Genomic DNA, 24,057 nt, shown 5'->3' with positions numbered 1-24,057 from the left:
GTTGAGTTCCTAAGTCATGTCTGATTCTTTGTCCATGTCCCATGGACTGCAGCATGCCAGGCTCTTCTGTTCTCCACTATCTCCTGAAGCTTGCTCAAACCCATATCCATTGAGTCAGTGATGCCATCCAACCCATCTCACCCTGTCATCCCCTTCTCCTCATGCCCTCAATCTTTCCCAGCATCAGGGTCTTTTCTAATGAGTTGGCTTTTTGCATCAGGTGGCCAAAGTACTGGAGCTTCAGCTTCAGCATCAGCACTTCCAATGAATATTCAGTGTTGATTTCCTTCAGAATTGACTACTTTGATCTTCTTGATGTCCAAGGAATTCTCAAGAATCTTCTCCAGCACGACAGTTCCAAAAACATCAGTTCTTCAGCGCTTAGCCTTATTTGTGATCCAACTCTCACATTTGTACATGATTACTGGAAAAATCATAGCTTTGACTATATGAACCTTTGTTAGCTAAGTGATATCTGCTTTTTAATATGCTGTCTAGGTTTGTCATAGCTTTCTTTCCAAGGAGCAAGCATCTTTTAATTTTACACATGCAGTCACCATCTATGGTGATTTTGGAGCCCAAGAAAATAAAATATGCCACTGTTTCCATTTTTTCCCCATTATTTGACATGAAGTGATGGGATCAGGACTGGAAAAGGTCAGTTTTCATTCTAATACCAAAGAAAGGCAATGCCAAAGAATGCTCAAACTACAGCACAATTGCACTCATCTCACACACTAGTAAAGTAATGCTCAAAATTCTCCAAGCCAGGCTTCAGCAATATGTGAATCATGAACTTCCAGATGTTTAAGCTGGTTTTAGAAAAGGCAGAGGAACAAGAGATCAAATTGCCAACATCTGCTGGATCATGGAAAAAGCAAGAGAGTTCCAGAAAAACATCCATTTCTGCTTTATTGACTATGCCAAAGCCTTTGACTTTGTGGATCACAATAAACTGTGGAAAATTCTGAAAGAGATGGGAATACCAGACCACCTGACCTGCCTCTTGAGAAACCTATATGCAGGTAAGGAAGCAACAGTTAGAACTGGACATGGAACAACAGACTGATTCCTAATAGGAAAAAGAGTATGTCAAGGCTATATATTGTCACCCTGCTTATTTAACTTATATGCAGAATACATCATAAGAAATGCTGGGCTGGAAGAAGCACAAGCTGGAATCAAGATTGCCAGGAGAAATATCAATAACCTCAGATATGCAGATGAGAGCACCCTTATGGCAGAAAGTGAAGAGGAACTAAAAAGCCTCTTGAGGAAAGTGAAAGTGGAGAGTGAAAAAGTTGGCTTAAAGCTCAACATTCAGAAAACTAAGATCATGGCATCTGGTCCCATCACTTCATCGGAAATAGATGAGGAAACAGTGGAAACAGTGTCAGACTTTATTTTTTGGGCTCCAAAATCACTGCAGATGGTGATTGCAGCCATGAAATTAAAAGAGAATTACTCCTTGGAAGGAAAGTTATGACCAACCTAGATAGCATATTCAAAAGCAGAGACATTACTTTGCCAATAAAGGTCCATCTAGTCAAGGCTATGGTTTTTCCAGTGGTGACATATGGATGTGAGAGTTGGACTGTGAAGAAAGCTGAGTGCCGAAGAATTGATGCTTTTGAACTGTGGTTTGGAGAAGACTCTTGAGAGTCCCTTGGAATGCAAGGAGATCCAACCAGTCCATTCTAAAGGAGATCAGTCCTGGGTGTTCTTTGGAAGGACTGATGCTAAAGCTGAAACTCCAGTACTTTGGCCACCTCATGCGAGGAGTTGACTTACTGGAAAAGACTCTGATGCTGGGAGGGACTGGGGGCAGGAGGAAAAGGGGACAACAGAGGATGAGATGTCCGGATGGCATCACCGACTCGATGGACATGAGTTTGAGTGAACTCCAGGAGTTGGTGATGGACACGGAGGCCTGGCCTGCTGTGATTCATGGGGTCGCAAAGAGTCAGACACGACTGAGCAACTGAAATGAACTGAACTGAACTGGTGGGATCAGATGCCATGATCTTAGTTTTTTGAATGTTGAGTTTTAAGCCAGCTTTTTCACTCTCCTCTTTCACCTTCATTAAAAGGCTCTTTAGTTCTTCTTCGCTTTCTGCCATAAGAATGGTGTCATCTGCATATCTGAGGTTATTGATATTTCTCCAGGCAATGTTGATTCCAGCTTGTGCTTCTGCCATTTTGCATGATGTACTCTGCATATAAGTTAAATAAGGGTGACAATATACATCCTTGAACTACTACTATCTTGCTGTGGTAGTTATGCATTGTTACTATCCCCAAACTCCAATACTTTGGCCACCTGATGCAAAGAACTGACTCATTGGAAAAAAAACCTGATGCTGGGAAAGATTGAAGGCAGGAGGAGAAGGGGATGACAGAAGATGAGATGGTTGGATGGCATCCCTGAGTCGATGGACATGAGTTCGGCCAAGCTCCAGGAGTTGGTGATGGACAGGGAAGTCTGGTATGCTGCAGTCAATGGGATTGCAAAGAGTCAGACATGACTGAATGACTGAACTGACTATCCCGAAACAGTGGTTTAAGACAGCAGACTTAGTCATCTCACTAAGAAACCTGGGAGTGGCCTAGCTGGGGCTCCAGCTGAGAGTCTTTCATAAGACTGCAGTCAAGCTGTGGCTCAGATCTGCATCAACACTTTAGATGCTCTGTGATGAATTAACATCTCTAATGGTAGAAAGTGGTGACTGTTTGGGGGAAATTTTAATCTCAGATGCTCTACTGCCACAAAATTGCATATCCCCTAATAAGTAATAGACGACTTCACAAGCTTATCCTCAGAACTGGTTCAGCATCCAATTCTGAGATGTAATTTATAAGTCTGAATGTGAACATCCCTCTTCTGAATATAACAACTCCGAATATTAAAGCCCTATGAAAAGCAATACCTAAAAATGCATCTCTTAAATAATCTGTTCACATGAAGTATTTAAAAAATGAGTCCTATTATAAAAACATAGCTATTGATATAGAACGCATTTTTGTACACAAACCTACAAAATCTAATATCACCCCTCTTTGCTGAAACTATTGAGTGGCCTTTGATATTCTTTTATGTGTTCAATAATGCATCTGTCCAGTCTAATGAAATATTGTGCCTCGATTTGCTCAAGGATAATAACACAATAAAATGCAGTAGGCTTAAGCATGAAAAAGCAAAAACCCTGCAAGGGCTGGAGGAGCAGCCTTCAAGGGGACGCATTCACATGGCTGTTGGCTGGAGCCCTCAGTTCCTCATTGGCTAATGCCTGGAAGTCTCAGTTTTTCCTCATGGGGGTCTGCCCACAGGGCAGCTGCCTGAGTGTCCTCAAGACAATCAGATGACATTCCCAGTGAAGGGTGAAATCCAAGGTTACTTGATAAGATTGGTTATCTGAAAAAGAGAGAAATCTGGATGGAAGCTGTGGTCTTTTATAACCTAATGTTGGTGTGATGTGCCGTCAGTTTTACCTTCTTTCTTTGGTCACGCAGACCAACCCTGGTACAGGATGGGAAAGGACCACCAAAGGTGCGCCTGATGAACAAGGTGGGAATCGTGTGCGGGCAGGGCTGAGCTTTGTCATAATGGTGAAGAGTTTGAAACAATTTCTGAGTATACTTGGAAGTTGCTGAGGGGCCTTAAGCCAGGACATGAGCTGAGCTCCTCCTTAGATATCTTAAAGGTCATTCTGATTGCTGGACTAAATGAACAAAGGGGACTCCAGAGGCGGAATCAGAGAAGCCAGTTAGTAGCAGCAATAACAGTCTGAGTGACCGAGAGCATCATGGCTTGGTCCAGGGTGATTTCAGTCAACAAATGCAGACACACTTGTGATGTGATATATATTGGGAAGTAGAACCAGTAGAACCAGATGATAATTATATCTGAAGTATGGGGGACAATAAAGAAATTTAAGACTCCTAACTTGTTTGAGCAATTGAGTGGATGATGGTACCATATACTGCAATCTGGAAGACTCTGGAAGGAACAGATTGATGGTTGCATGAAAATCTGGGAGCTCTATTTTGAAAATGTTAAGTTTCAAGACCTATTAGACACTCAAGTGTATAGTGTATGTCAAGTAGGTAATTATGTTCACAAATCTGTAGTACAGGGGACAAGTCAGAGCTGGAATGTAATTTTGAGTTATCAAGGAGGTGATATTAATTTCCAGACTTGCACTGTACCCTTTAAGTATTATCAAAATTGCTCTTGAATTCTCTATAGAAAATGCCTTGTTGTAGAGTGACATATCACCTCTTATTAAGTCCAGCATAGTCAGATTTTCCTCCTATGTTGGAGCATTTAACTGTTTTTAGCTATTTTTTGGTGAGGTCACTGGCTTGTGTTTAGCAGCCATGTTGAAGGAAAAAGACATATCTTAAAACATTAATATTACAAAGCACGAAAGCCTAATAGACACCTCAAAGTAAATATTTCAAAAATAAAGTCAGGATTTTTTTTTTCCAAAAACTCATGCAATTTTTTGCCCAATGAGTTAATCTTAGTAAATTGTACCTCTACCCCACTTCTGGTTCAAACAGCCAATCCAAAAATAATTGTCTTTATGGAAGGTTCACAGAAATGGTTAGACTGAAGGACCATTGAACGTGTATTTCTTCTTCCATTTATTTTGGACATAAATAGCCAGATGTGGCACCCACCTTCAACATAGTCATCCCCACCTATTCTTGTGATTATTCAGGTCTCAATAAAATGCCACCTCTGGAGGCATTGTGTGATAATCTATAAATGTGGTCCTGACTCCTAGCATTCTCCATCACAACTAGTCTGGATTATTTTCTCATGTCATATGATAGTATTATAAAGTGTTCATTTGTTAGTTATTATTTTGACTCAATGGAAAATAAACTCCAGGAATCCATAAATATTGCTTTTCTTATTTATAATCAATTTCCCAGGATCTAATACAATATATACTAGTATTAGATCTAGCATATAGTTGGCACTCAATAAATATTTGTTGGATCAATAAGTAAATCATGAACTATGAACTATCTAGCTGTCAGGGTTTAGAATGTCCTTTCCTAACTTAATTGAGTGTTTGTGTTGGTTTTTTCCAGGTATAATACTCGGGTAACTTTTTATCACTAAGACCTTGGGTGAGAGGAATATGAAAGCAGGGTTAGCAGCAGCAGGCCAAATACACATGACAGTGAGTAGGCATGAAGTCATTCTTTTTCCCAAGCTAGTGGCTCCTATGGAAGTGGGGATATGGAATGACACAGACATATGAACAAGGATAATATAATACATGCTCAACAGAACAAAAGCTCTTTGAGCTAGGGTACCACCAAGTGTTCTGGCAAAGAGCCATTTAAAATATCATTGAGGTAGAAACTTCTTGAGTGCTTATTTTGCTTGCTTGTCATTTTTTAGAAGGTTGTTTTGACGTGGACCATTTTTTAATTTATTTATTTGCTTATTTTTGGTTACACTGGGTCTTTGTACAAGGGTTTTCTCTAGTGATGGTGAGTGGGATTATTCTTCATTGCAGTGCAGGATTGCCATTGCAGTAGGCTTCTCTTGGTGTGGAGCACAGGCTCCAGGCATGAGGGCTTCAGTAGTTTGGGCACACAGGCTTAGTTGCTCCATGGCATGTGGGATCTTCCCAGACCAGGGATCAAACCTGTGTTCCCTGCATTTGCAGTCAGATTCTTATCCACTGTACCATGAGGGAAGTCCTTGATTGTCATTTCAAATTTCCCCTGCTCCTTCTGACAAGTGCCAAGAATAGCACTTGAGGCACACCAGGAGCTCAGTGAATATGTTTGGATGCAGGTGAAATGATTAAGCAAAACACTGAGGCCAGAGTTGGTTGGAAGTCTGCATTTGTGTAGGCATGCACAGAAAAAATATCTTCAGTGCCCAAGGCAGGTCAATTGGCATTTTAGAATCCAGGCTAAGAAAATACCAAATTGAAGAGATGACTATGATATCAAAATCTGTCATTGACAAGAAAAGAAAATGACAGACAAATATACCTCATGAACACTGAGTCAAACATCCTAAACAAAATAATTGCAAATTAAATCCAATTACATACATGTGGTAAAATTCTGAAAGAGATGGGAATACCAGACCACCTGATCTGCCTATTGAGAAACCTTTATATGGATCAGGAAGCAACAGTTAGAACTGGACATGGAACAACAGACTGGCTCCAAATAGGAAAAGGAGTATGTCAAGGCTGTATATTGTCACCCTGCTTATTTAACTTATATGCAGAGTACATCATGAGAAATGCTGACCTGGAAGAAGCACAAGCTGGAATAAAAATGCTAGGAGAAATATCAATAACCTCAGATATGCAGATGACACCACCCTTACTGCAGAAAGTGAAGAACTAAAGAGCCTTTTGATGAAAGTGAAAGAGGAGAGTGAAAAAGTTGGCTTAAAGCTGAACATTCAGAAAACTAAGATCATGGCATCCAGTCCCATCACTTCATGGCAAGTAGATGGGAAAACAGTGGCTGACTTTATTTTTTGGGGCTGCAAAATCACTGCAGATGGTGATTGCAGCCATGAAATTAAAAGACGCTTACTCCTTGGAAGGAAAGTTATGACCAACCTAGATAGCATATTCAAAAGCAGAGACATTATTTTGCCAACAAGGGTTCATCTAGTCAAGGCTATGGTTTTTCCAGTAGTCATGTATGGATGTGAGAGTTGGGCTATAAAGAAAGCTGAGCACAGAAGAATTGATGCTTTTGAACTATGGTGTTGGAGAAGACTCTTGAGAGTCCCTTGGACTGCAAGGAGATCCAACCAGTCCATCCTATAGGAGATCAGTCCTGGGTGTTCATCGAAAGGACTGATGTTGAAGCTGAAACTCCAATCCTTTGGCCACCTGATGTGATGAGCTGACTCATTTGAAAAGACCCTGATGCTGGGAAAGATTGAGGGCAGGAGGAGAAGGGGGACAATGGGGAATGAGATGGTTGGATGGCATCACCAACTCAATGGACATGAGTTTGGGTGAACTCCGGGTGTTGGTGATGGACAGGGAGGCCTCATGTGCTGCAGTTCATGGGGTTTCGAAGAGTGACTGAACTGAACATATATGTGTGTGTGTGTGTGTGTACAAATATATATGAGAATTCATCAAGACCAACTGGGGTCTATTCCTGCCATGTAAATTTGATGTGATATTGAAAATTAATCAATTTCTCAAAGAGATACCAAACATACAAAGTTTTATAAGGTAAATTCTACTAAATATTAAAAAGATGGGTCATTTTTATACTATGCAAATTTCAGGGCATAGAGAATGGTGGGGCTTATTCTCAACTCATGTTATGAAGCTAGCAAAATTTTGAAACCAAAAGAAAAAAAGGATAGTAAGATAACAGAAGGAAGAAAGGAAAAGGACACCATGGTGTGAAAACAATGTCATTGCCATTTATGTATTGTATCCTTAAAATACATATCAGTAAATCAAATTAATCAGTATATTTAAAAGTGCATGTGTGCTAAGTTGATTCAGTCATGTCCAGCTCTTTGCAACCTCATGGATGAGAGCCCACCAGGCACCTCTGTCCATTGGATTCTCCAGGCAAGAATACTGATGTAGATTGCCATGCAAGTGATCAAACCCATGTCTCCTAGGTATCCTGCATTGGCAGGTGGGTTCTTTACCAGTAGCGCCACCTGGGAAGCTCATTTAAACAGTAAAACATCATATAAACAGGCAGTTTTAAACTAGAACTTCCAAGAAATTTTGATATTTGGTAATTTGAATAAATAGAGAAAAAAAAAACATGATTATCACAATAGTTACTGGAAAAACTTTTGATAAAATTCAGCACGTTTTCCTGGTAAGCAGCTTTCACTGGAAACAGAAGGGAATTTTCTAAGCCTGCTGAAAGCAATTTCCCAGTTAACCACAACCAACATCAGAGGAAGGATGAATCACTAGAACCTATCAAGGACAGAAACAAGAAAACGATGCTTGCTGCCACAGAAACTAGAAGTTGCGAAAGATAAATACGATAAGAAAAAAAAAAAATGTATGGAAGAGCATAGAGCAGAGTTTCCCTACATCAGTGTTCGTCAGTGCAAACCATCACCTCCATCCTAGACATGATTTGGAGACTTTTAGACTGGAGAACAAAATCTGTGTTTTAATAAGCCCCCGAGCGGTTCTGAAGTGTGCTAAAGTTTGAGACCCTTGCTATAAACAATGCTGCTGGGCCCCCATCCAGGTCTCCTCTCCAACCAGCCACTCAGACGTGCAAACACTGGCTGCAAACCTTGGCTTCCAACAGTTTTCAGCTGCCCTCAGCCTCTTCCTGAGAACTGTCCTTGGTGGAAGGAAAGCCATATGGTCAGAAATGCCTGGAGGACCCCGCCTTATACCCGGGGCATCTGCAGTCATCTACTGACTGACAGACATAGGGTATCAAAGGTCCCCTGAGACGCTATTCACCATCCAGACAGTCCTGGGGAGTCAGCCTGAGGCTGTACCACAGCTGAGCCCCATCTTTGACCAGCTTCTTTCCCTGCCCTGGTCTGCTTCCCTCATCCCCTCACAGGTGTCGCCCAAGGATACAACTTCTCTAGAAATCCAGCTCTGCTTCTGGAAAACCCAGTCTGAGGCACCTATTTGAACAACCTTGTTTTCTACCTAGAACTTTTAAAATAATCAGTCATAAAACAGTTATAATTATTCTACATATATTCTATACTTATATAATGCTGTGTCAAGTTTCTTCTATATAGTAACTCATTTAATGTGTACAGTGTTTTTCTGATACAGACATATTATTATTGATCTTATTCCCATTTTACAGATGAGGAAACCACAACACAGAGAAGTTTAATAGCTTTCACAATGCCATGTAGTTAAAAATCCTTATTAGCTGGATAAAAGACAAAGGTTCAAATGTACTGTAAGTTTTCAAATAGGATAACAGTGAACTACTAGCAATTTTAAATGCAACAAGTAAAATTTTAAATGAAAATGAGAGTTTATCAAGGCATGGGCACAAGTAATGATTATATTTATGAACCACTTTATTCTTTTTCATTGTGTGTGTTTATTGCTGCTGTTCAGTGACAAAGTTGAGTCCAGTGTTTTTCGATCCCATGGACTGCAGCATGGCAGGTTTCCCTGTCCTTCACTATCTCCCAGAGTTTGTGCAAACTCATGTCCATTGAGTAGGTAATGCCATCCAACAATTTCATCCTCTGTCACCCCCTTCTCTTTCTGCCCTCAATCTTTCCCAGCATCAGAGTGTTTTCCAATGAGTTGGCTCTTCCAGTCAGGTGGCCAAAGTAATGGAGCTTCAGCTTCATCATCAGTCCTTGCAAAGAATATTCAGGGTTGATTTCCTTTAGGATTGACTGATTTGGTCTCCTTGCTGCCCAAGGGGCTCTCAAGAGTCTTCAGCACCACAACTTGAAAGCATCAGTTCTTTGGTGCTCAGCCTTCTTTATGTGTATGTTTGCTTCTTCTTATATACAACTGTGGTAGAGAATGGAGAAGGATATGGCAACCCACTCCAGTATTCTTGCCTGGGAAATCTTATAGACAGAGGAGCCTGTTGGTCAAAAGTCCGCAGGATCCCTAGTGTCAGTAGAAAAAGCAAGACTCACCAAACATAGGTCTCACTGCTCTCTGAAATCTTGGTTTCTAAACCCAAAAACTGAAAAAAGTCAGATCAATTTTTGAGTGACCCCATACTATCTGAATCCTCTCTACCTGTTTTTAAGACTCAAGGACCAAAGAGTCTTGGAGAAGACAGTTTTTCTCGCCATTGAATGTGCTCTGGGAATGTTTGCTCTCCAACTGCAGGAATAGGGCAGACTGCATCTGGAGGAAAACTCGAGTCCCACCGACTGTCTATATCTCCTCAACATTAGGTAAGGCCCTCGGTCTCATTCTGGCAGCTATATGTGAGTGGAAGGGACGCACCACAGTCACCCCCAGGCTGAGCCATGGAGAAAACCCTAGATCTATATTCCAAGTAAGAATAAGTAAATATCTGCTGCTGCTGCTGCTAAGTCGCTTCAGTCGTGTCCAACTCTGTTCGACCCCATAGATGGCAGCCCACCAGGCTCCCCCGTCCCTGGGATCCTCCAGGCAAGAACACTAGAGTGGGTTGCTATTGCCTTCTCCAATGCATGAAAGTGAAAAAATAAAGTAAAGTCGCTCAGTCATGTCCAACTCCTAGCGACCTCATGGACTACAGCCCACCAGGCCCCTCTGTCCATGGGATTTCCCAGACAAGAGTACTGGAGTGGGGTGTCATTGCCTTCTCCAAAGTAAATACCTAGTAAATGTAAAATAATAAAGGGGAAAAATATGAATAGGTACATTACAGATGAAGAATACAAATAGATAATAAGGATATTCACAGGAGTCCATCTTATAATCAGAAAAGTTAAATTTAAGAATATATTATTTTCATCCTTTAAACTGATAAAACATTCAAAGAAGACGAATAAATAAATATAGAAGTGAAAAAATAAGACCATGTCACGCAATGCTGGATGCTGTAAATAGCAAAAGCCTCCTGAGGACAATTTAATTTTGTCTATTTGTTAAAAAAAACAAACAAACAAACTTTAAATCAGCAAATCTACTTCTAGGAACTCCTCACAAAGAAATATTTAATCATATACAAAAATTTAATAATAATAATCTATGTAACATTATTTGTAATATTTCCAAATTGGAAAATCATACACACCGAAAAGGAATGATTAAATAAATTAGATCATTTCTATATTAAAGGAAACTATGTAGGTATTTCAGAGAAGGCAATGGCACCCCACTCCAGTACTCTTGCCTGGAAAATTCCATGGACGAAGGGGCCTTGTGGGCTGCAGTCTATGGGGTCGCTGAGGGTCGGACACGACTGAGCGACTTCACTTTCATTTTTCACTTTCATGCATTGGAGAAGGAAATGGCAACCCACTCCAGTGTTCTTGCCTGGAGAATCCCATGGATAGGGGAGCCTGGTGGGCTGCGGTCTATGGAGTCACACAGAGTCGGACACGACTGAAGTGACTTAGCAATAGCGATTAGCAATGTAGGTATTTAAAAATTAAACAAATAAGATGTGTTTACTGACATTAAAAATGTCTCAGATTTAATATAAATATAAAAAGAATATGAGTAGAAGCATTTTGCATACATTATTTGTTAATGTATGGAGATCAAAAGACCCTATTAAACTCCATGTACTAAAATGGGAATGTATTAGTTAAAAAATCAGTAGAATAAAAAAATAATATACAGAGCCTTCTGTTGACTCATTAGTGTTTTATATTTGATTACTGTTCCCAAACTCTAGCTGTTATTATAGTATTTATAATATTTATGTATTTATAATATTTGTGCATACTTATACATAGGGGCTTATCTGATGGCTGAGATGGTAAAGAATCCACCTGTAATGTAGGGGACCCAGGTTTGATCCCTGGGTTGGGAAGATCCCCTGGTGAAGGGAATGGCTACCCGCTCCAGTATTCTTGCCTGGAGAATTCCGTGGACAGAGGAGCCTGCCAGACTACAGTCCACGGGGGTGCAAAGAGTCGGACACAACTGAGTGACAAACATTTTTTTCACTTTTCATATTTACATATTATTTTTCTCTTTAAATCAGCTCAACTTTATTCTCACATAAATGTATTTTTAAAAGTTTAAGCCATTGCACAAATGAGAGAAAAGACAAAGACAAATAAGAAAGACTATTCATTTTAAAAGATTGTACAGCTAAATCATGGATAATATAATGCAAACATAAAAAATAAACTCTGTTTTAAATGACTTCCTGAGAATAAGGTACTTCATGAGAAAGAAAGAGATGTTTTTGGCCAATTAGATAAAAGTGTATGCCACTGAACACAAGGAGTCTATGTCAATAAAACTTAATTTCTTCAATTTAGCTAGTTAAGTTAGCCACATGTGGTTGGGAAGGGTAGATTATTATTCTGACATTGTTAAACCCTGAAAGTTTATTTTTATTACAAGAAAGGTGAATTTCCCAATAAACTTTTACTTAGGAAGACTTCGACACATCCCACAAAATCAGGTCTTCTTCTGAATGTGTACATTTACATGTTTATATGATAATGTCCAAAAAGGGTAGACAGAGAGATGTCTAATCCAGTGTTCACCGTTGTCATTGAGTTGAGAAAATACCCATGAACATCATGCATTAGGTCTTTCAGCTGTCTTTTCATGATCCCAACACAGTTCTCAGCTCCTTTATAGACACTTATAACCATAATCACATTATAGGAATTGATAACCATGATCAGGTTGATAGAATGGGTGAACTTCCAGAGGTTTCACCTCCTTGGTCTGGGTGTTTTTGCCTAGCAATTATAATTAAAATAGCCACTGCTTCCTGAGTCTGAAAGGCCATACAACACCGTCTGTACACACTATGTCACTCAGTCTCCACCTTATCCTTCACAGCTGAAATCCCCACCATATAGTTATGAACTTGAGCTTCAAGGGGCTAAGGTGACCTGCCCAGAATCACACAGTAGTAAGTTGCAGTCTTAGATCAGCATCAAAAAATGAACCTCAGTATGTTGAGTTCTAAAACTGTTCTCTTATCTTCCAAATTGGAACTAAAAGCTGCAGCTGCTAGATACCCTCAGAGCAACTATATGCCCTCCATCAGGCCTTAACCTGGAAGGCGGTGGTCCCTACTCAGGCATGAGGGGTTCTAGAATGTACAGATGAGTGGATCTGGGCACTGCTCATTCCAAGTGCCCTAGTCACACACCTTGATCAAGCTGTTGGTTGGCAAGGATGCCTGTGAGCTCAGTGGGGTGTGTCTGTGGGTATCTGTGTGTGTGTCTGTATTCAACCTTCTTCTCTTACCATCCTGGCTCCCTCTCCAGTCTCTTTCTTCCTTCCTCTCAACCCCAACCTGCACACCTTCTATAGTCCAACCCAATACTACCTCTGTCTCCTCTTCCATCTCAGAATTATGTAAAATCATCCTGTGATAATCATGACAAGCATCATAGTTTTTGGAAATACTAACCAAACTAGATTACAAAAAAAATACTCTACTGACCAGTCTTCCTAGCAAATATATTATTTGGTATATTTCATGGGTATGTGGGGCTTCCCAGGTGGCTCAGAGATAAAGAATCCACCTGCCAATACTGAAGATTCAGTTTCGATCCCTAGGTCAGGAAGATCCCCTGAAGAAGGAAATGGCAACCCACCCCAGTATTCTTGCCTGGAAAATCCCATTGACAGAGGAGCCTGGTGGGTTACAGTCCATGGGGTCACAAAGAGTTGGACACAACTTAGAGACTAAACAACGACAACACGGGTATATGACTGACTTTTATGCATTTATATTAGTCTCTTCAACCTTCATGGAGATAACCAATCACAGTCAGCAATGAATGCGGTCAAAGTTCCCGACACGTGTTTGAATTAGTCACTAGCGACTGCATTCAGGACCCTGCATTCTGGCAGTAGTCTCAGGGACAAGCACGTGCAGTCCAGGTCTGGGAAGGAAGCTGAGGGTGAGGGGACAGGTGTGATCCCTGCATTTCCCCTGCTGAACGTTGACCATCAATGTGCTTCAGCCCAAATTCAGACTCTAAAATGAGAAGCCACTTGATGTTCTGTTCGGCTGTTTGATTGTGCCATGTGGTCTTTAAGCGGCTTTTTTCCTTTTTCTTTCTTTCTTCTTTTTTTCTGAACAGTCAAGATGAAATTGGCTTCTGGTCAGCAACTCGTTTTCCTTTTCCCTCCTCTGAGGTAGAGTAGCCAAAAAGGATTTTGTTTTGTTCCATTTTGCTTGCAAAGCTATGGGTAGCCAAATATGACTACAAATTATCTACATTGTTTTTATGAAGAAAAATATATTTATTTTCCTAGCACTTGGAAGCATCGCTTGCTGGGGCCAGGGAGCTGATGTTGTCCTCTGATTTCTGTCCCACTCCTACCCTAATTGGCGAGATCTGAGCACACCCGAGGATGCATGTGGCTAAATTGGGGTATTATGAAAATAGTTCACAAAGCAAGTAGAAAGCTATATATAAAAATGATATTTACTTCTCATTTTAAATGAAGCCTAAGACAAAAGGCATATAGGTAAACACAGCTGCAACATTTTTAGGCATATAATCAAATGCAAAAATAATATTGGAAAACTATGCTAATTATTGTAATTAAATTGTGAACAGTATTGATAGAAAAATATCTTTAAAACATATAAAATCAAAATGAGGCTCATCACACTATGGGAGTTTGCTCTATTACATACGAGGTGCCTAGGTGGACCTACTATTTGCTGGACCTGCCCAGCAGTTGGGAGGGGAAGGGATAGATGGGTGGGACCAGAAAAGGTCTCCCTACATATCTGTTTCTCAGCCCTGCTGTCAAATTTGGGGGAACTCTGCTTGTCTGGCCCAACTCCAGAAGTTGTCAAGGAATGGTGGGAAAAGCATGGACTTTGGAGTCAAATTGATCTGTAGTTGAAATTTGTCCCAGTCATCCTTTGCCAGTGTGATTGTTGTCTCCATGTCCCCATCTATAATGGGCTTCCCAGGTTGGTCAGTGGTGAAGAATCCACCTGCCAATGCAGGAGCGCAGGAAACTCAGCTTCCTTCCCTGGGTCAGGAAGATTCCCTGGAATTGGAAACAGCAACCCACTCCAGTATTCTTGCCTAGAAAATCCTGTGGACAGAGGAGCCTGGGCAGCTACTGTCTATGGGTACACAAAAAGTCAGACATGACTGAGCACACACCATCTATAACATGGGGCAAGTGTCTTGAGACCCTTATAAACCTCAATTCCACTTTGACAAAACAGTTGTGCAAAAGGAAATAAGCCACATTCCCTTCACAGTCTGTTCAGAGTTGCCATATATGAACAGGAAGTTCTCTTCCTCGATTATAAAGGCCTTGGGGTTTGAGGCATATTTGAGCAAACTTGGCTCAACCACCAAAATACCAAATTCCCAAAGTCCCGAAGAATGTTTGCTTTCCTCATGGATTTCTTTGTTCATGAAGATGCTTTAACTCCCATCAAGCTTTTGAAACTGGTGTTCGAGTCTTGTTCTGGTCTACCATGCTTCCCTTTTAGAATTTCTCTGGCTATAGAAGAAAACTGGTCATCAACCAAGAGATTTATGGGTGCCATTTCTCCCACTTACTTCGATATCATCCAAGGGAAAAAAAAAAAAAAAAGCTTCTTCAAGCTTTCCGATCGACTTCACTTACAGCAAAGCCTGGTTGAGGAGCCACACTGGAGTCTTCCCCATCTGCTGCTTCGTGGAAATGTTTGTACAGGATCTGGGCTTTCTGCCGAGTCCCATTTCCATCATAAGTCTTGTGTTTCCTCTGCATATTCTCACTCTACACATTAACCCCTTTTCAGTTTTCACTTAAGTCTTATCTCTCACTTGATGAGCAATTTTTTCACTGGTTGGATCATTTACAACAGTTTCACAAATGTCTTTTTCTCATTTCTGTAGGGAGAAATTGGTGAACTTGTTCATTCCTCAGATCTGAGCTACCGCTGAATTCATTTCTTTCTTTAATTTACTCATTTTTATATTCTGGTGAAGAATCCTAAGTGGCTTAGCCTATCTCACTTTTTCTTAATTTTCATCATCCACACTGGCAGTTGGCTTTTTTGTGGGGGATGGGTTAGAGACAATTGTTTCACAAAGAAGTAAATTTTTAATAAATCAGTATAAGTGGGTGTACAGGACAGCAAGTAGAGGGGTTTTCAGCCCTCAGAAGAAGGCTTGCTGGCATAGACACCAGGCTGACTCAGCCCTGGACTCCAGCCACAGGGCACAGGTAGATACTTACATAGCGAGATGTCACAATATTTGTCTAAGTGTCAGAGCTAAGTAGATCTGTTCAACTTCAATCCCCACACATTTTTCACCACACATCGTAAGTTACATGAGACATCCAGCCTCAACTTACCTATAAGATGAAAATCGTAACAATGCTGCTGCTGCTAAGTCACTCCAGCCGTGTCCGACTCTGTGCGACCCCATAGACAGCAGCCCACCAGGCTTCCCTGTCCCTGGGATTCTCCAGGCAAGAACGCTGGAGTGGGTTGCCATTTCCTTCTCCAATGCATGAAAGTGAAAAGTGAAAGTGAAATCGTTCAGTCGTGTCTGACTCTGTGCGACTCCATGGACTGCTGCCTACCAGGCTCCTCCGTCCATGGGGTTTTCCAGGCAAGAGTACTGGAGTGGGGTGCCATTGCCTTCTCCGAATCGTAACAATAGTAATGCCTATTTTACAGTGTTTTGAAGATCAAATGAAATAATGTTTATGAAAAATGTTTGAAAGATTGCAAGTATCCTGTCATTAGAGTGCTTTCTTTCCTTCTGCTGCTGCTGCTAAGGTGCTTCAGTCGTGTCCGACTCAAGAAACACTATTCCAGAGTAGCCCCACATTCTGCCAATAGCCAGGAGGAACCTGTGGTTTAAGGCTGTAACAGAATCTGTGTGCAGGAAAATGTAACGGATGGGGGTGCGCAAGAGTCTACAAATCATATAAACAATTAAATGTGATTAAGGAATTAAGTGTAGTGATTAAGACTCTGTGCTTCCAATGCAGGGGACATAGGTTCCATCCCTGCTAGGGAACTGAGATCCCATATGCCACCTGGTGTGGCCACAAAAAAAGAAAGAAATGTTTTTACAATCAATAAAGAAAAAACCATGGGACACTGCTGGTAGGGATGTAAGATCATTCAGCCACTATGGAAATCAGTATGACAGTTTCTCAAAGATGTAAATAAAATTACCATATGATCCAGCAATTCGTCTTCTGGATATACAATTAAAAAAACTGAAAGTGAGGGCTTGAACAGATATCTGTACTCCTGTGTTCATAGCAGCATTCTTTAGCCAAAAGGTGAAAATGATCCACATGTCCATTAACAGATGAGCAGATAAAAAAAAATGTGGTCTATATACACAATAGAATATTATTCAACTTTAAAAAAGGCATGACATCTGATACAGCCTACAACATTAGTGAACCTTGAAGACATGACATTAAATGAGATAAATCAGGCAGAAAAGGACAAATATTGTATAATACCACTTGTGTGAGGTACCTAGAGTAGTCAAATTCTTCGAGACAGAAGGTAGAATGGCATTTTCCAGAGGCTGGGGAGAGGATGGAGGGGTGTCCTTGATGACTGGGGACCAAGTATCAGTTTGGGAAGATGAAAAGTTCTAGAGATGGATGGTGGTGATGGCTGAGCAACCATGTGACTATACCTGATGTCAATGAACTGTGCTAAAGTGGTAAGCTTTATGTCACGTATATTTTTTTACAGTAAAAAAGAAACTACAATCTTAAAGACACCTACACTAAACAAATCTATATTGTCATGCTGACCATCTTAAATGAGCAATAATATGTTTTATAAATTCATTTCTTTTTATTATTCTATTTCTCTCCAGCTTTATCAATCTTTTTTTGGTAGCATTAATGACTTGCTGCTTATTCACCTTTGTTAACTGTGGACTGTAAACAGATTGCTGCTGCTGCTGCTGCTAAGTCGCTTCAGTCGTGTCCGACTCTGTGCGACCCCATAGACAGCAGCCCACCAGGCTCCCCCGTCCCTGGGATTCTCCAGGCAAGAACACTGGAGTGGGTTGCCATTTCCTTCTCCAGTGCATGAAAGTGAAAAGTGAAAGTGAAGCCACTCAGTCATGTCCGACTCTTAGCGATCCCATGGACTGCAGCCCACCAGGTTCCTCCATCCATGGGATTTCCCAGGCAAGAGCACTGGACTGGGGTGCCATAACCCACTCTATTTCTCTTTTCTGTTGATAATGCCACTTCTTTCTTTTTCTTTTTTGCAATTTCCCTCAAGAGAGATAACCTGTAACTCTAATATCTAGCAGCAGAAGTTCTCTAAGAGATATGAGAATTGACTAAGAGACATTCAGTTTATATCTCATCAGGGGACTGGATTGTAAAGGATGATGAATTATTACAGTAGTAGTGAATGTGTGCTTGCCTGTGTGCACAACTGCGTGCGCTTCAGTTGTGTTCAACTCTGTGTTACCCTATGGACTGTACCCTGCCAGGCACCTCTGTCCATGGGATTTCCCAGGCAAGAATACCGAAGTGGGATGCTGCTTCCTCTTCCAAGGGGTCTTCTGGACCCAGCGATTGAACCCACATCTCCTGCACCTCCTGCATTGGCAGGCAGATTATTTACCACTGAGCCACCTGGGAAGTCTAAAGTATATTAGAGAATTGCTCCTAGGGACTAAAGTTGCAAGAATGTAGTTGTTTCCTGAGCTTCTCCCTCCAAAGAATTCCCATTTGAATGAAAGCACATGCAGTGAGGTTCTAGAAAGAGGTTTTGTCAGTCTTTCTGGCAGGTTTCTTCCACCTCTAGAGTCAATCCTTTTCCTAGACACATTGTCTTCTTGCAAATAGATGAGTGTGATACATGTACGGTCATCACGTTGGAGGAAATGAGTCTCTTGAAATACAGATATCATCAGATAGCCCCAGAACAACCCCGGGTGTGATCCCAGACTCTGGGGGTAATGGGGATGGCAGAAGTGGGGAAATGCAGTTGAGTTTTTCCTTCGTCTTTCAAGTAATGTGTCTCTAATTATGTAGCTCTGACTTTTCAAGGCTCACTGTATTCGTTTGGGGCTCATGTGATAAGGAAAATAATACCAAGTCTGATTATCTTTGCAAAACTCTACACTGAGTAAGAGATTTTAAGTGACTGAGCCATAATGGTAGGGAGGATGTGAACTGAGTTTGGAGCATGTTTCTCCCTCTGAGTCAAGTTGATTGTCTCAACTCCAGTAGCATCTGCAAACGGGGCCTCTCATAGCCAACAGTCAGAGTTCTGTGAAGGTCTCAGCCTTGTACTGAGGGGTTTGAACTCGGGTGGGTGCAGTGAGCAAAAAGCTTGACTTTTCTCCAATTGAAAGTGAAAGTGTTAATTGCTCAGTTGCATCCGACTCTTTGCCACCCCCGTGGACTGTAGCCCGCCAAGATCCTCTGTCATTGGAATTCTCCAGGCAAGAATGTTGGAATGGGTTGCCATTCCCTTCTCTAGGGGATCTTCCTGACCCAGGAATCAAATCCAGCTCTTCTGCATTGCAGGCAGATTATTGACCATTTGAGCCACCAGGGAAGCTTTAATTTCTCCAAGTACTGCCTTCCAAAATGTTTATGGTTACCAGGGGGGAGGATGGTGGGGAGGGATAGTTAGGGAGTTTGGGATTGACATGTACAGACTGCTATATTTAAAATAAATAACCAAATTGTATTAAAAATGGAGAGGGGATAAGAGAACAACATAGACGAGATGAGATGGGACATGTGTTGATAATTCTTGAAGCTAATTGACAGATTTCTGGAGATTTATTACTGTTTCCACATTTTTGTTTGAAATTTTCCATAATAAAAATCTTTAAACAAATGCTTTGGAGCATTACCCTTTCTTTTCAGCCTAACATTAATTTCTCACTACCTTCTATTAATGAGCATCTCAATGGGAAAATAAGACTCACCTTAAAGTATGTAAAAGTCCCTCTCATTGGAGTCAAGCCTTCTGCCCATTCCCAGCTCAGGTCTGACCCCAGTTCAGGGGAATTCAGTGAAGAACCGTGGGCTGTTCTCGCCTTGCTTAGTTATCTCCTTCTACTGCTAAGGCTGGGGAGGGCGAGGGGAGACCTGAGAAAACATACCAGAGTCTAACTTGATTGGTTTTGTTATAATACGATTCCTGGAGTAAGAGTAATTAGGTGTCCAAATGCTGGGCTCTTCCTGAAGTGCAGGCCTGTGGTCCCTCAGAAGCCTTGCAGAGCTTCAACATGCTTCCCAGACACGTAGCGGGCTCTTCGGCTTCCTTCTACTGTTCTCTCTCCCACTACATCCCTGCACCCACAAGTCCACCCCACAGCCTCATAACACCAGGCATGCCCTTGATCTCTGCCTCTGCAAAGCAGGTTGAGCTTGACTACTGTCTTCATCATGCTCCCCAGCCTGGGAAACCCCAGATCACTGCCACGCCACTGGGAATACTGTCCACCTTACACCAGCTTCATCAGCCTCTGGTCTCTCATCCATCCAGCTGCTGGGAGTGGAGGTGGGAGGCTGCCCTGACAGTGAGCTCTGTGCTACTCAGCCCAACGAGGAGATACCTAATATCTCCCTTTTGAATATGGGAGATTAATCATCTCTTCTGTCTTTGAGCACTAGTCAAGGTATCCAGGCTAGTAAAATTCTACTTGATACCCTGTTATACATGTTCATTAAATAAATCCACATAGTCTTTCTGTTAATGCCTTGGATGGATAAATGAAGAAGCGATGACACCTTCGTGGGTGGGAAACTTCCTGTGTACATAGTTACAAACTAGATCAAAACCTTGGTAACAGAGACAGCACTGCATCATAGATTTCTTTCAATCATATAAACATGTACTGGTAATGATTCATACCCTACTGAATTGCTCAAGCATCTCAATGATATATTTCTTGCCTTCCCATTTTGATTCTATAATTATCAATATTTTGAAGGTATTTATCCAATAGCATAATAAAGTAGCTATTCTGGCAGAACAAATAAGTGATATGAACAGGATAAAGGGGGAATGTAAAGATATACTTGGAGTCCTTAAAGAAGAAAGCAAAAGAGGGACTTCCCTGGTGATCTAGCGGTTAGAACCCCACACTTCCACTGTGGGCTTCCCAGGTAGCTCAGCAGTAAAGAATTCACCTGTGCAATGCAGGACATGCAGGTTCGATCCCTGGGTCAGAAAGATCCCCTGGAGGAGGAAATAGCAAACCACTCCGGTATTCATACCTGAACAATCCCATGGACACAGGAGCCTAGTGAGCTACAGTCCATGAGGTCAATAGGAGTGGGATACCACTGAGTAACTGAGCATGTAGGCACTTCCACTGCAGAGGGGCACAGATTTGATCCTTGTTTGTGGAACTAAGACCCTGCATGCCACATGGAGTGACCAAAAACTAAATATATATATATATATATATATATATATATATATATATATATATAAACAAAGAAGAAAAAGAAAGGAAAAGAGCACTAAGATTTACTAACCACCTACCATGGCAATTGCTTATATCTTTCTTATCTTCTTCAACAATATAGCAAGATGGCCAAATTATAATTTAGAGAAAAACTTGAGCTATAAGAAATTAAATATCACTACAAGTACATGGCTAAGTGATAGATGAGGTCCAAGTTCAGATCTGTTTCACTGGCCTCTTTTGCTCAGTCTTGAGGAACTCAGGTGAGAGATGTTTAAAACTAACTCCTGTTTTTTAAGTTAAATAGCTCTTTTGGATTTTTCTTTCACTGAACAAATTTTCTCAGAGAAATAAATGAAGTATTTCTCCCTTTGACACAAGAGAGAATGTATCTTTGTTACATCTCTGACTCCAGTATTTGATATGGTGCCTATTTTATTGCACATAGTAAGGGCTGTCTACATTTCAACAAAATAATGCATTTAAACAAACTAATACATTTAAACAAAATAAATAAAATGTGATGAGGCAAAATGATAGCTAAGGAAGACTAGAAAATATACAAATACAAAAACAATTTGAGTTTGATTATCTAAAGATAGGCTTTAGTAATTGCTTGAATTTTTTTAGATTAAAAGAAAATCGAAATGTGACACCTTTATTTCTTTGTGCAGAGAGTTTCATTTGAGAATAGCTCCTCTTATAAAACAGGGATGAGCAGATTGCGACAGCTGAATGGAACATCCTGGCAGATTGCATTAGGAGAATGATAACGTGAGAATCAATGTTTAAAACATTCCCCTCAAACCCAACTCTCAAAATTTAAAAAAATGCAATCTCTGAGAAACACTTGAGATACTTACTTGGAAGGTATGAGCAGGAATGAACAATTAACTTCATCTTATTTAGATCTTTTATTCCCTAATTGTTCCTGGCCTGGTTTATAAAGATCTCTAGACAAAGTTAATCACCTTTAAATATCAGAGTAGGAGGTTCTGTCTTTCACTACTTTCTTTTCTCTATCTGATTTTCCTGGAGAACCCATAATTCTATACTGCTGATGCTGAAATCAGGAGCTGCCACGAACAGTGGTCCTGAGTCCTTGCTTGCAGCAGTAGAATGGAAACACAAGGCCAGTTTACTAAGGATGGATAATTCATCCTTAGTCCATACTCACAATAAGTATGTCTTACAATATACTTACAATAAGGATAAGTCTCTGCTCCTGCATCTGAGCTTGTGCTAAGTAATTCTTTCTACTTCCCGCATGCCAAGTCTGACATCAGTTCAGGATTCGGGGCTGAGGGGTGGAGCATACTGATTTGGGTACAGAGCAAAATATCCTTACCCTTGGGAAGGCACTGGAAGAACATTTCTGTCTGACACTCCCATGCAAAAGCCTCCAAGACTGGACTTAGTGGAGATCTTCTCATCCCTGCCCATCTCCTGTCTCTCAGACTGCTTGGGACTCAGGTCTCCCACCATCACCAGGGGCAGGATTCAAGGTAGCAACTCTGCCAACCATCTATGTACCTCTAGCACTAGCCTGCTCTCCCCTAACTAGGCTGCTTAGATAAAAATTCCAAATAGAGCCCTCAAAATTCTAGACATAGGGTTCCAACCTAGAATATGGAGACTGTCCACTTCAAAATTGGTCAGTATAACTCCCACCTCAGCTGTAAACCACACGAGCAGTCCCAGCCACCATCTACTCTCACCTGTGTGAGCATCCACCTCCTTTGCCTCAATCACGTGGTCCTGAGAACTTCCATAAGCATCTCTTTCCAGTTAGTGTCCACGCGGCAACATGGCTCCTACAATGGGCACAGCCAATCGAGTTCATTGTACACTGTTCATTTTTTGTATATTGAAAATTTCACTCTGTATTGGTATTATAAACCAATGTATTGAACATATACTTACACTCGGATAATCACTCCTCAAATTTGATTTACTCAAGTACGTGATACCATATTTTACAGCATAATTTGTTTTTAAATTTTATTCTTCAGGGTTACATTGAATATCTTGATCAACTTTTTAAAATATTATTCAGTTTATGGTTGCCAGGGAGGAGAATGAGGGGAAGGGATAGGTTGGGAGTTTGGAATAGACATTATACACTGCTGTGTTTAAAAATGGATCACTTCAGTTCAGTCACTCAGTCGTGTCTGACTCTGGAACCCCATGAATTGCAGCATGCCAGGCCTCCCTGTCCATCACCAACTCCCACAGTTCACCCAAACCCGTGTCCACTGAGTCGGTGATGCCATCCAACCATCTCATCCTCTGTAATCCCCTTTTCCTTCTGCCCTCGTTCTTTCCCAGCATCAGGGTCTTTTCAAATGAGTCAGTTCTTCTCATCAGGTGGCCAAAGTATTGGAGTTTCAGCATCAGTCCTTCCAATGTACACCCAGGACTGACCTCTTTTAGGATGGACTGGTTGGATCTCCTTGCAGTCCAAGGGACTCTCAAGAGTCTTCTCCAACACCACAGTTCAAAAGCATTAATTCTTTGGTGCTCAGCTTTCTTTATAGTCCAACTCTCACATCCATATATGACTACTGGAAAAACCATAGCCCTGACTGGATCGACCTTTGCTGACAAAGTAATGTCTCTGCTTTTTAATATGCTGTCTAGGTTGGTCATAACTTTCCTTCCAAGGAGTAAGAGCATTTTAATTTCATGGCTGCAATCACCATCTGCAGTGATTTTGGTGCCCAAAAAAATAAAGTCTGACACTGTTTCCACTATTTCCCCATCTACTTGCCATGAAGTGATGGGACCAGATGCCATGATCTTCGTTTTCTGAATGTTGAGCTTTAAGCCAACTTTTTCACTCTCCACTTTCACTTTCATCAAGAGGCTCTTTAGTTCTTCTTCACTTTCTGCCATAAGGGTAGTGTCATCTGCATATCTGAGGTTATTGATACTTCTCCCGGCAATCTTGATTCCAGCTTGTGCTTCTTCCAGCCCAGCGTTTCTCATGATGTACTCTACATATAAGT

At 41.1% G+C, this 24,057-nt stretch overlaps 1 long non-coding RNA gene across 1 annotated transcript in view; it reads right to left on the bottom strand.

Moving 5' to 3' along the window:
• The window catches only part of LOC112578130, a 60,957-nt gene extending 44,849 nt beyond the window's left edge, over window positions 1–16,108 (bottom strand). Inside the window, exon 1 of the long non-coding RNA XR_003102403.3 lies at window positions 15,969–16,108. This is a non-coding gene — a long non-coding RNA (uncharacterized LOC112578130). The remainder of the gene's footprint in view (window positions 1–15,968) is intronic.
• Window positions 16,109–24,057: the final 7,949 nt, after the last annotated feature.

The sequence above is a fragment of the Bubalus bubalis genome, chromosome 12 (assembly GCF_019923935.1).
Source record: "Bubalus bubalis isolate 160015118507 breed Murrah chromosome 12, NDDB_SH_1, whole genome shotgun sequence".
In the NCBI taxonomy this organism is placed as follows: domain Eukaryota; kingdom Metazoa; phylum Chordata; class Mammalia; order Artiodactyla; family Bovidae; genus Bubalus; species Bubalus bubalis.
This window is presented reverse-complemented; position numbering and strand designations above follow the sequence as displayed.